Source organism: Bombus huntii, chromosome 10, assembly GCF_024542735.1.
Source record: "Bombus huntii isolate Logan2020A chromosome 10, iyBomHunt1.1, whole genome shotgun sequence".
In the NCBI taxonomy this organism is placed as follows: domain Eukaryota; kingdom Metazoa; phylum Arthropoda; class Insecta; order Hymenoptera; family Apidae; genus Bombus; species Bombus huntii.
The window spans coordinates 4,231,736-4,245,398 of record NC_066247.1 but is presented as its reverse complement, the minus strand read 5'-3'; the positions used below and the strand labels follow the sequence as shown (position 1 = coordinate 4,245,398).

The window sequence follows — 13,663 nt, the reverse complement described above, 5'->3', positions numbered from 1 at the left end:
CCACGAAATAGCGTGGCACCTCGATCGTGAGATTACTTCTCCTTACAATTGGAGGGTTCCTAACAAAAGTGATCCTTGATCTAATTTTTATCGCAGAATGTGGATGCTTATACGTTCGTGAAAAATTGAAATACTCAAACATGTATAGGATGAACGTAATACGGAAAAATATATAAAATATCCAAAACGAAGTATTTACAACGTTCAAACTATGAAACAAACCGCTATTTAGATCCTACCCTTTTACCTGTTCGAACACAGAAAGAAACGCACGAGAATTTTCATTCTCACGATAACTCAGGTCATGGATCATTTTTCATAACACGGATTCCGCATGTTGTTCTTCTCGTTTCTTTCTACTATAACGCATTATAATTTACATAAAAAAATCCACAACTTTGACAAGGGTCGTTTTCGTCATAAGCGCCCCAATTCTTTCTAAGTTCCCTCGCAAAATGAATTTTACGTACAATGTTTCCATACTGGGTGACATTTCCACGTGGAAAAACTGGTTCCTAGATAATAGAAACATTCGCTATTTACGATAGGCCGTCCGATGTCACCAGCAGAAGTTGCTGTTCATGGAGGCGGACCTGCTGCGATGGAGTGTGCTGCAATCGCGTTGGAAACTGCTGCGTCCCTGAATCGGAAACTCGGTATCGACCGGTTGAAAAACCTGTGCCCACTTATGGCTACGATTATGGCCAGCCGGCGATAGCGAGTTATCCCGTCGGAACGCCCGGTAAGTGTCGTAACATTTGCAACAAATTCACCGTTAATGCCCGGTCTCTCTGGCCGAAATTCGGAGGAATCGTCGGCCAAAATCGTGTTCCTAATTGAGCATTTCGTCGTTTTCGGAGACGACCTTCTAGAGGGATAGTTCGCAGGTAGACCCAAGGGGAAATTAGCTTTTCCCTTACGTTCACGTCGTCTTTTTGCGAAGGACCTGGTTTTATAAGGATCAAAGACTTAGTATTAAAAATTGTCTGCAATTCTCAGAGAACGTACAAGGAACTCTGACTCGGTTTCTTGGAGAAGAAACGAAGTTTCTGGGTCGCCGGTCTGCCACTTCAAACATACATTTTCGTTCTCATCCCTTTTTACAATTAAAATCAACTGTGGAATCTTTCTGCCGGAGTCGGAAGTTTTCTCAGCTTCTTTTGTATTCCCACGGAGAAAGCTCGAGGCTGTTTAAGTTTGCCCACGGAACGTCGTAGCGATAACATCGGAGCACCGGAAAGGGAGGAATTAATTCACGCGCTATGCAACTCCGATAGGCTCGTCGACGCCGATGCCAAGATGTTAATTCAAACGAGCTTTTGAACAAGCTGTTCGCGAGTTAGCCACCAGGATAATGGAGTTACGCGAATCATCACGAGGTCCGAGCCAATTCGACAAAAGCTTGAAGGAACCGGAATCGATTTACGCAGAGTATCGAGCCGGCTGAGTTAACTGCAACCTCGTCGAATCGCCAATCGATTAATCTCGGTCCGCCTTTTTCATCGTATTAACCAAATCGTATCAGTGACGATGACGATCGATCAGTGAGAAAAGAATTCTTTGAATTATACGTAGCAGCTGTATATATGTAGAGTGAAAGTGGGAATTCGTACGAATAACGAGTGACACCTGTTCATAAGGGCACTTACAGAAGAATGGGATAAAACCTGACACACCGCTAGAAAATGATCGATCCTCGTCTGGAACGTTGGACTGTAAAGAATTTATATGCTCAACGCCGTAATAGAAAATGTACCGTCGAAATAAATAAACAAGTAAAATAGCCGCAGTTAAAATAGTCAATGGTAAAAGACCCGATAGATAGGTCCAATTAAAATAATCAAAGTTAATAGGTTCGATATACACGTAAATAGCCAGATATGTGGCGCAACAATATATAAATAAACAATCTATTCCCATATATGACAGATACTCTCTATACGCTATACTATTACTATAATATATCGAGTAAAAGCCATTCTGAAATTCAACACTCCTACGATAGTCTAAACAATTTTTCTTATCAGGCGCCATGATGCCAGACAGAGTGCCGTGTCCTACGCGCAAGGAGAAGCTACCTATGTGTTTCGGAGGCGACTGCCAAGATTCCGAATGCACAGGCCAACCGGACGTAAACGAGTCGACACCGAGGCAATCGGAGCGATAAGGAATTAGCCTCGACTGAGAATCTTGATTAAATGAGCACGACCTCGTTCCTCAACGAGACAAAACCTCCAAAATGACAAGTGACGTGGTTAAATTCCAACAAAAAATTCCCAACAACGATTATTATTTCTTTGTGAAACGCGAAACTTCCTCTTTGGCTCCCTACTTCGCATGTATACTTTGAGGGGCGAAATAAAATTTCCCTAGGGATAAAATGAAATAAATTGATTCCGTTCTCCATTGTTTCGCGAGTATAAAGTTAAACGATTATTGCAAGGTAAAAAGCAATTGTTTCGTGGAAGTTAAAGAACAAAGGATGTATTAGAAGGAATGAATAATTATATTTGTAGTAGCTGTTAACTTCGCTGCGGGCTGAATTATTCTATGACCTCTTGTTCGAGCGTTTGCCGTTTGTTCAATGTTGCAACTGCTTCCATTTAGGGGTATTGTAACATTACTTTCCATCAACTTGCTAATTCAAAAATGAATTCACGAGGAAAAGATTTACGATCGTTTGTTTTCTATGGTCAAGAAACGTTATCGCGTTAGGTTTACATTTCATAATTCTAAAATATAATATTTTAAAGTCCGATATCTTCGGAAACAATCTATGCCCGTATGATTACTTGAAAGAGTAATTACAAAAAGAAATTCACTCTCTGAATTTCGCTGTAGATGTTGATATTGATAAATCTCTTCGTAGAACGAATTGCTTTATGAGTTTCTAAATGCGGAGTGAATCAAAAAGGTCGCTGATTATCAGAATCCTTGGCCTCGTCTTCCTATTTCATGCTTGATTTCTTCCTCAATATAACGCAAAAAAAGTTACATGAATCGATCAGACGACAATATCTTGAAGATGAAAGGAGATATTTTTGAATACAACGTTCGTGCTTAATAAACTGGATATCTTCGTAACCGAAAAAATCGTGCCAGCATATTTGGCATTCCACCATTTGTATGAAAACTTTCTATACGTATTCATATACTTTCACGATCAACTATATCTGAACTGTTCACAGATCAAACTGATTCTAACTCCACTTTCGGATATCTTTTATATTTTAACGCCAAGGCACTTTGATCGATGCTTATCTTGTATAATTTTTCCGACTTTCTTCACATTTTCTTTCACGGAGTTAACCGATTTGGCGAATAAGCGGCTTATTTGTACCAACGTTTCTTGGATCAAATAAATCACGTTAGCTGGCATTCTGACTGCAGAGAGTTAAAACTATATTAGCGTTGGCCATATTGTTATGCACGATCTGCGAAACGGTCGCGACAAAGGATCTGATGAAACGCTAACAAGGAAACGTTTCGGTTTCGATATCCCTCGATGCGCTCCATAAATTTTTTCTGGAATCTTCTAACGAGGCAAATAGCCGCGTAAAGGATAACGATGACGTAAAATGATCGTAATAGCTGTCGTAAAGCAGTAGGCGCTTCATAATTGTATAGCGAACATGAACATGGGTTAACTGAGCAAATGATCCGTCTTGCCTATACTTTTCTTGGCCTTTCGTCTAGATACATAAAACCAAAGAGAAACTAACATTTTTGTGCGTCCATCGACGTGTGTACATCCTTGATAAAACTAGGCGTAGATATAGTGTAACAATTATAGCGAACTATATGTGGGCTAATTAAATAAGCGATACACATATTTTAGTCCTATGTTTCCCTTGGCCTCTATATAAAATAAAACGAGTGAAAAGAATTTGTCACGTGTTTTTCCTTAACGAAGCTAGAATTAAATGTAATAAACTCAAACGTGGTTTAACTGAACAAATGATTTACCTTTCGTACAGCTTTCATTTCTCGGTTTATACATGAAACGAAAAAGAAAAACGAAAAACCAAAAACGAAAAATTTCGTTCCGCCACAATCTTTCGCGTGTTTTTCCCTAACAAAGCTGAAATTAAATGTAATAAACGCGAACGTAGTTTAACCAAGCAAATGATTCACCTTTCTTACAGCCTTCCTTTCTTGCCCTCTACATAAAGCGAAGTTAAAGTAAACTGGACGTTTTTGTTCGGCTGCAAGTCGACGTGTGTTCATTTTTAACGAAGCTAGAATTAATCATCAAGCGATGTCACCTTCCTCATTCGGCGAGATTCACTCAAAGCTATGCCCCAATTCATCCGCCGTCCATTCATCAAAGCACAAGACCCTCTTATCGACTCCAAAATAAGCGGAAACTGGGCCAAAGTAACGACTGGCGATCGTACAGCAACTCGCAAGACGTATCTCCTGCAAACAGGACGTCATACGTGCCGCATTTTCGCCAGATCTTTCAACCTTCTTCTATATTCCGATGCATCGCCCACTTTCGCCTCGTAGTCGGGAATCCGGAATCATCGCATTTGATTTTCTAATTTGCTAGTCGGGGAAACACGCGTCACGTTGGGTCGCTGTGGAGCTGGGGGAAGACCGCAAGACCAGCATTCTCGGCGAAATACCCGCTATCTCTGCCAGACATACTTTAAGCTTTCGCTCTTGATTCCCGCCACAGACTGTCGCGACAGCTTCAATTTGCTTCGAAGCTTCATGCTTTATGCAACCACTGCTATTATCCTCCGTCTATCGAAACAATTCTCCCTTGAAATCGAGAAAAATCCATTGACCATCCTGAACTCGCCGAATCCGGAATTTTAAACGTCGTTGCTAGATAAATCGAATGATAAGAGCGTGTGCGAAGCGGATGCGTGCAGTTGCGAACGGTGCACAACGATTGTGCACAGTGGCTGGACGTAGGTAGAAGTGCGTGAGCATCGGAAGGGCGTCGCGGCGAGGGTGCCGTTGAATGCGGAGCGCACGCGCTACGGGAACAGAGGTTTGGGGCCACGCGGCGGCACCAGTCCGCTCCTCTCAAACCGCGAAACACGTCCCGGCGCCCTCGAGGACGAGAATCGCGAGTGGCCAGCTCTCTCTTTCTTTCCCTCTCCCTCTCTGTCTCTATGTCTCTCCATTGATTCTTTTACATTTTTGTTTCTTACTACAATTAACCGTGAAAGTATACCTGTGAAGAGTAGTTTTCGAAGGAGTTCCTGTATCGCGCGTTCATCCGTATCTCCGGAAGTTGTCTCTTGGTATCATGATCCTCTATCGCTCGTACGGGCCCCCCGACAATGACGACGGCAACGAAAGGATCACGACGACGAGCACGACGATCCTGACGTTCCGTTCGTCGACGAGATTCAGCGAAGCGTAGGGCCACCGTAAGTGCGTGTCGTACAGAGGAAGACAACTTTGAGTCACCGGAACCGGCGTGTGCCACAGTTACACGGTAATTAACGCGTCTTCGAAGTGCTAATGTCTATACACGTGTCTCCGTGTTTCGTTCGACGTCCCGATTCAGTGTTCCCCTCGAAGAGGAGAAGAAACTTTCGAAAGACACTCGTTTCTGCTGAAGCACGATAGATGCCTTTGTTCCAGAGGAAGTTGCAAGTAGGAAGACTTACCGGAGAAGTGTTTCTGGAAGGAAGCTATCAGGTTTGCAACTTCTCCGATACGAAGTGAGCAACCTTCGAAGTTAATTAGCCATCCAACGGATCGACCTTTTCGTTACGAGCCCGTTGTGAATGTTAGTGCCACTTCGTTAATTGCAAACAAATAGACCGTTATCAACATCGTCTTGCAAATTGCATACGACGATCTGTTGGAATCGTAGTTAGTCGGTTTGTCGAGACGTAAATTTACTCTTCCGGTAGATTGGTGGAAATTAGCCCGCGCGCGTGCGAGTTTCGAGTCGACGAGGGTACGTTACTCGAGGACACGACCACGGCTGTTCATTAAGTATTAATCGTTAACGAGTCACCGGCGGTTGGCGGTTCGTTAGCTACTTATACTTCGGTCTTTGAAGGAATTAAAGTTTCTGTCAGTGTTCAACGGTGTCTGATAGCTGTCCCCGGCGATTTTAACGAGAACTCGAGGCTCGTTTTACACAGGGACACGTATCTTGTATTCCGGTCGATCTATCGGTAAACGGCGATCGAACCTCGATTAATTAAAAGTTTTCCACTTGCCCGCGAAATTCCGTTGTTTTCTCGTTATACGAGGCGTTCCGCTTGCGAAGAGGGTCGGAGGATTTGTTCAGAGGCGAAGCCAATAAATGGATCGAAGATTCTTCCGGTGGAGTTTCTATCGAAGAGGTAAACGCCGGATCGAATTGAACATAGATCTGGTATAAGTTGATGAAACGAATCGTTCGGAAATTCGGGGAGGAGAGGGGCAGGGGGAGGGAGAGGGGGAGAAGGAGGAAACTCTTGCTAGCCATCCAATTAACCCGCCTACGATGCGTTCGAAAGAAACTAAAAGAAAGAAAAAACAGATCAATTCGAAACCGACCGGTATCGCCGCTTGCCGTCAAAATAGCTAAACTTCGTTAACGAGAAACTCTGTTTCCTCGATTCCCAAGCCGGGACCTGGGCTTTGTGGAACGACCGCCCGGAGAATCAGCTTTCTTAAGCTTGAAAAGGGTAAACGTCGCCGCCATCCTTTCGTGGGATCCTATTTACCCGAAGGAATCCCCGGTACGCGGCTAAAATTGCCTCTCCCCGAGCTTTACGTCAATTATCTTTCGAAGATTGCCGGCGTGGAACGACGCGTAGGAGCGTTGCTCGTGCGAGTCGCGCGCGCGACCGATCGAGACCCGAAACAGACGCGCGCGCTCTGAATTTTCCAGCTGAATCTTGTCGACGGATAATCCGGACATTTCCTTCCGTCCCTCGTTCGTTTCCGTTCGAAACAAGTCCCTGGCGCGCCTTTATATCGAGAACGCATTCTTATTCCCGCCCCCACCTCCCATGAAAGAGAATCGTCCTTTTCACCTTCCATCCCCTGCTCGTCGTTTCGTTGTTCGTCCGATCGAACACGCACGTTCCATAATATTCGACGTTTGTTAAAGGGGGGACAAACGTTCGCGACGCATCGTTCAACGAACCGGTCGGGAAGAGGAAGGGAAAACGCACGAGACGCTGAACAAGGAAAATATCGAGGGAGAAGCACGAAACTGTTTCGAACGTGGAGGCATCGATTGGCTACGATCGATATCACGGAAGAGAAAGAAGCTTCGTTCTGTTCGTGGTGAAGCTCTTTCCGCTTGTCTCTCCGAGGAACGATCCCTTACGGGGCTTATACGGGTTTATACATGGTGTATTTAATCGCCGAATCAAGACGCTGATTCAGTTTCTCGTTTATCGCGTTATTCTGGTGAATGATCGACCATGGGAGAAGAGTAAACCGGAACGCGGATGTATGCAGCCGGTTTCACGTGTTAATTAAGGATCATCCATTTACGGTGACTGCAGTGCTAGCGTTTTCTCTGTGCTAAGTAAACTGTTCCAAATTGAACGTATCCACGGATGGGAGGACCGATTAGCCTGGACTGAATTATTTTCGGGTTTAATTGTGAGTCTCTTAATTGGACCCTAAGGAACGATAAATCCGTGTGGCAGAAGTAACGGCTGCTGGCTACCACACGGAAGGCTCTGTACGCTGAGCGAAGCTGTAAACGCGTGCATGGGATTCTAACGTCAGGTAAGAATATCTTTTTTTCTCAGCCGGTTCTCTCCTTTACGCTCTCTCACTTTCGGTTTCCGATACTTTGCGATAACATTCATTGCACGTTCTCGTGCGTCGCGGATCGTTGTCGTTGCGTGATTATCCTCGATCAGAGGTTCACGCGAATCGTTCAAGGGAGTCTCTGAATTATTCGCGTGCCGTTAACCCTTTGCGGCGCGACGACATTTTTCCCCAACGATGGCTCGTTTCGCTTTGGTCGAAACCCTTGCCGATGAATTTCAATGAGAATTCGCACCCTATTCCACGCCATTGAAAGGGTAGAAAATCATACGGAGTTAAACTACATAGATCACACCGTGTTGATTAGCGAAACACGATTTAACGCTAAATGACATGTTCTCTGTTCGATCGCGATGTATTATCTTCGGGCTAGATTATATTGGATAAACAACTTTATTTCTCTGCATAATTCTATCTTTATCGGTGGTCTCGGTCCTGTACTGCATTATGCAAAGGAGACAGGGGCTTTTATCCAAGAATTGGGGAACCGATAGGAAACGCGAAGCCTGTGAATCACGTGAGAGAGGAGAAGCTCGCCGCTCCAAACAGAGGAATGCTATCTTTTACGCTTCATACCGACGAGTGCTCTTGAGGGTGACGTTCCAGATTTTTTGCGACGATAGCGTTGATAACGAAGCGATAGGGAAAATCGTTTTCGTGGTTCCATTAGCTTGGATCAGTCTAATATCGTGGGCGTAGCGCCAATCGGGTTAAGGGAATCTCGTGCACAAAGATCCATTCAACAATAATTTCTCAACAGAATTTGCTGTAAATATTCACCACCGTTTCTAAATATTAGACCTTTTGCAAAATGTAAGATCAACCCGAGAAATAGTTGGGAATTATTGAAATTTTTTAAAATCCTTATCTTGCTTGAAATCTTACGAAAACATAGGTAAAGATTATGGAATCTTAAGATACATAAAGAATTCATATATTCGATGTTATAAAAATCTCATGCTTATCTGTAGTACGTTAAAATTTTTTCTCATTTATATCCACTATGTTTCTGGATCATTATTTTATCTCGATGACAGTGTAATAAAATGGCGAAGAATTCGGAATTAACAATTTGAAGATTAATCACTTCTTTGTCGTCAAGGTTTCTACCATTTCTAGTACCAAGCAGGGAAGATACATACTCTCAACTTTTTATAAGAAATAAATATTAATAATTTCGTGACATATGACGACGTTCGATACGCGAAATTTTCCGTGTGCTGCCTTTCGTTGATCCTCTCTCGTGAAACACTCAGTTAATCAACTCTGGCAGTCGTATTATTAATCTTTCTATCGTATTTTTCCTTATTTAACTCTTGTTTATTAAACTTCTCCGAATGTCGCTTCTGATTCGTACAAAATTTTCTCAACAAGGTTTATATTACGAGTCTGTGGCAACTAATACGTATAATTCTTAATGCATCGTGTTTCTCTCGCAAGTGTTGCAAATGTATTCCTTTAATACAATCTTGATTTTTTTAGCGACAGTTTCAAAGCCAATTTTTATTATAAAATCGTACGAATATATCATATCAATTTTTCGACTTTATAAAATCCTTTAGTTCGGTTTGTTTGTCCGATACGATAAAATCGTTCGTAACAGTGACTTCCTTTTGTGCAGCGTATTTTTATACATTTTTAATGCTAAATCATAATTAACATATCTCATATGAAGCCTAATGTCCTGATGCTTATAAACGAGATTCTACTTGTATATTATATATACGTACTCATATAACGTAAATGTCGAAACAGTTCTCACAGTGCAAATGTATCCGTAGAACCTGCAAATTCATAGCAAAATTTCCGCTCATCTCTGGGATGGTGAAATTTTCTGGCTGGCAAACAGCGAGATTAGCCGGTCCCGATGCCTCGTAGTGCCGGAGATCCCGAGTTTACAAGGTCCTGTGGCTCATTCGACGCCCGATAAAGCGTACTACATACACGCAGCTCGTTGCAGGGAGCAAACACGCCACCGAGGGAGAACCAAAATTTGAGTCACTGTAGATTTATGTTATCCAGGCGGCCGTTTTTCGAACTGTTAATAATCAACATTGACGCGTTTCGCTTTTTTTTCGTCCTCTATGGAGATTCATATACCCGTATGAGATATTCGCGACGGAAATTCTTCGTCGGCCAAATATATCAATTCCATTCATATGTCCATAAGACGCTTTTGACTTATTTTAACGTGTAAATTCACCCCCTGAAATATAGACATGTATTTATGGTTCACCCTGTACTCTTTCGTTGCTTTCTCAAAGGAATATTTAAGAGAATGTTTTTAATACATCGTACCAATTTCGCTGGGAGCAACCAGATCGTAATGGCACTTTCAATTAACTACGCGTAATTGAGGATAATTGCTGTTAATAAACATGCCGGTGCGACTGCGTAACCAGTGTTCTTGGGTTACTTGGTTCGCCACCCTTCTACTTTCTGCGGGTGTCGAGAAACGATGAAATATGACGGCGCGGGATGGAGCGCGGATAAAAATCCTGACTTCTCGCCCAAATAATTCATCTCGCGTCAGGTGAATTAACGAGGATCATCTCGCGAATCCGACGACGAGTAGCGTCGTAATAATTTCAGCTCTCCAGTCAGTTACCAGTTTGGCGTGACTGTCAATTAACGAAATCGTATGATTCATTCTGGTTTGCGCTCTAGAGACGGGAGAACGTTCACTTCCCAATGACTCGGTTGATTTATCGTTCTAATCTTCCGTTTAATATTCCTAAGGATCCCGTTTCGAGAGTTTATTCCTCGGCCGCATTAGCATAAGACAGCGGGGGATAATTTGTGCGTGCAGCATGAGAAACGTAAGACCGAAATTGAAAGCAGAGAAAATTTTAAATTAACTTTGGAATCATCCTTGGAAACGATAAGCTCGAATACATCGTTCGCCGTGAAATTGGAAACGCGCGTCAACGAAATAAATCACGTATTCCCTCTTCGTTCCCTTTGTGTCGTTTCTCTGAAATTGCAGCTACAAACTTCCCAAAGTTAAAACTGCGGTTATATTTCCATATAATTCCCGAGCTTCTGTTAATCCGTGCAACTTCCGTTCGAAACAATTTTTCGAGCATCGTGAAAAATTACAGAGGAGCAAAGTTCCGAATCGAGCGCACGGCGTGTCTGACACTAAACGGTACGATTTCCCTTACGCGGCTGTATTTGCAGAGATGACGGCATGGCTAGGCAAAGGAATGCGGGTCTGATTGATTATTTCTGCTAGAGTTAATACAATCATGAAAATAAGTACGCGTTTTGGCCGGAAGTGTCACATATACAGTGTCGTACGAAAATATTCGAACACTAGTAGAGAATATTTTCATGAATATGTATTACACGAGATAATTTTGAAACAAATCTGGAAACGTATATATTTGCTGGTCTGATATGAAGGGTTATCAAGGAAACGCCTAATCGATCACAATGTTGTTCTTATCCAAAATTGAGATATGATGCGTATGTTATGGCTAACGAAAGCATTCGCGCGCTCATATACATTTTTTACGCGTATATTCTACACAACATTTTGAAATCTCATAAGCATTGCATCACGAGTCATGATTACGGTATTTGTATTGATAAAATTCCAAACAAATTTGAAAATGTATATAGGAATTACAAGATACCTGTTTGAAACACATACTTCGAGAAGATCAAATATTTTAATAGCTAATTATCCACCATATTAATGTAACTATCTTTAGAACTCGGTGTATGTTTAAAACTACTATTCATGCTGTATACTAATCTTCTATCAAGTATGTACATGTAATTTTTACGTACATTTTCGGGTTGCTTCCAAATTATACTATCATAATCGCGAACAGCCTTGTCTCGTTGCAGTGATAAGGAAATTTCAAAAAGTTCTGTACGATGCACGTAGTGTATACCAGCAAGAATTCTGTGCTAAATGTTCGAATACTTTTCCAAGCTACTGTACTAATACGATCATATGGCAACGAATGGCGGTGAGTTATAGAGAGCAGGATTTCCCTTGCCCCTATACCACCCTATCTCTTTACTGTACACGCTTTTTCACCGATCTCGCTCTTTCATCAAAGACTCTCCTATTTGGGGTAATAAAAAGCATCGAAAAGATATACAAATTCGACATTCAATCTGCCTCCGTTCCATGAAACATCGCAAAATCAGGCTCGGGCAAAGTTGAATAAAATCCAGGTTTCACTGACTTTGCCTCGAGAGTTCTTTCAATAATCATCTCTGGAATAAGCGCCCTTTAAAATCGGGTCGCAGGAACGTGTTCAGATTTACGGACGATTCTCCGGTGCGCAACTTGAAATTCCTATCTCCACTGACACGAGGGGAACTGCAGCCACTTGTGCTTTTACTCCCTCGTTTTTCCTATCCTTCCTTTCACTGTCGTTTTGCTATCGAAGAAACAAGCAGAATGTATGGGAACTCGATAAAATGCACACGTGATAAACAGAGGACTACAGGGTGTCGCAATAATCATGTTATGATCGGCAAGAGGAGAGGAGGGAATTGGAAATATAGAATAGAATGTTTCCATACGATGGTTTGTTTTTAAGAAAGTCGTGTTTGAAAAAGATGAAAGAGATGAACTTAATTCCTGGCTGAATACGAATGAACAATTGGCAGGATGTTATTCGGTATGTGAAAATAAGTAAAAGATATAAAATAATATTTTCTTCGGTCAGGGCCACGTTCTCACGAAAATGGAATGCATTCTCGACGAATTTTCGAATTCAACGTTCTCGAACATGGTTTAAAATAAAAAAAAAAAATCGTGTTACAAACTTCACACGTATGATAATCTTTCGACTACGCATTGTTCATCCCTGTTCAGTCCGCAATTAGCCGAGTTCGTGTGTACTCGATAAATTTGTAAACTCGCAACGCCTAATTTTCTTGGAAAGGAAGCGTCGTGTGAAAACAAAACGCCATTTTATATCATCTACACTTTCGATTTATTTCTTCAATTTATTTTTTCACCTTGTCGATTCTATGTACTATGATGTATCAGACACCCTATATCCAACGAAGTTACCAAACGTTGCGTTGGATCGATTCTGTTATTCGCTTTATCGGGAATCGTATTTCATTAGTCGAGAGAAAAACCAAGCGTGCTTCATTCACCAGTTTCCCAACAGTTGCAGCATGCGGAGATCGACTTTAAATCGTTCGCCTAAATCGAAACGGAAACGGAAGCTGGCCACCAGTACAGCGGCGAGAGAAAAGGCACTCGACGACGAACCGATGGCTGGCCACTGACACTGCATGACTTCCGGTTTACATGGAACGGCTGACCAATCAGCCGGCAATCTTTCAATTGGCACCGGCCGTAATTGAGCAGCTCGTAGATCCCTCGTTGTCCTCAACAGTTCCCTTAACAGCCAGTAATCGTTGATTCTTAGCCAGCTCTGTTACTATAACACGGATTCATAGTAATGAACGCGCAGTTTAGCGCGGGTTCTTCTAACGCGTATCGCGGTACCATGAAATTTTATGCCGGTCGGATTACGCAGAGAACGTTGTAATATCTCCTCTTACCTTGAAAAGACGCTTAAGCCAAGTCCTGTAGCGCATTGAAACTTTTCAAAGTACCTTTTTCCATGGGTTAGACGTTCTAAGTATTCTTTAGTTGCGAGTTTGAAAATTTCCCTCCTCAGAGTTACATTATCGTACATTTTTACTAAACGCATTTACTAAGCGCGTTTTTATGAAATATTTACGCGGACATTTCGACGAAAGGACACAAAGAACCGTCGTTACTAGCGATGGGCTCAAGTACGTCGCAAGTAGATTTTAACATTAGCCGACTACGTTAGAATTCTCTGTTAATATCATAAAAATTAAAAGAGAAAAAAGAACAAGACTTTCAAGTATTCTGTGAGCACTGTGAACACTTCGTAGAATC

General features: G+C 42.2%; 1 protein-coding gene across 7 annotated transcripts in view; it reads left to right on the top strand.

The window, feature by feature from the left end:
* Positions 1 to 4,994: 4,994 nt before the first annotated feature.
* Positions 4,995 to 13,663, top strand: part of LOC126869981 (dopamine receptor 2) — an 82,764-nt gene continuing 74,095 nt past the window's right edge. For 2 of the 7 annotated variants that reach the window (XR_007691072.1, XM_050627260.1), the window contains exon 1: positions 4,995 to 7,707. The gene's annotated coding sequence lies outside the window, so the exon portion shown is untranslated. The remainder of the gene's footprint in view (positions 7,708 to 13,663) is intronic. The other 5 variants (XM_050627255.1, XM_050627258.1, XM_050627257.1 and 2 more) reach the window with 5 other exon arrangements.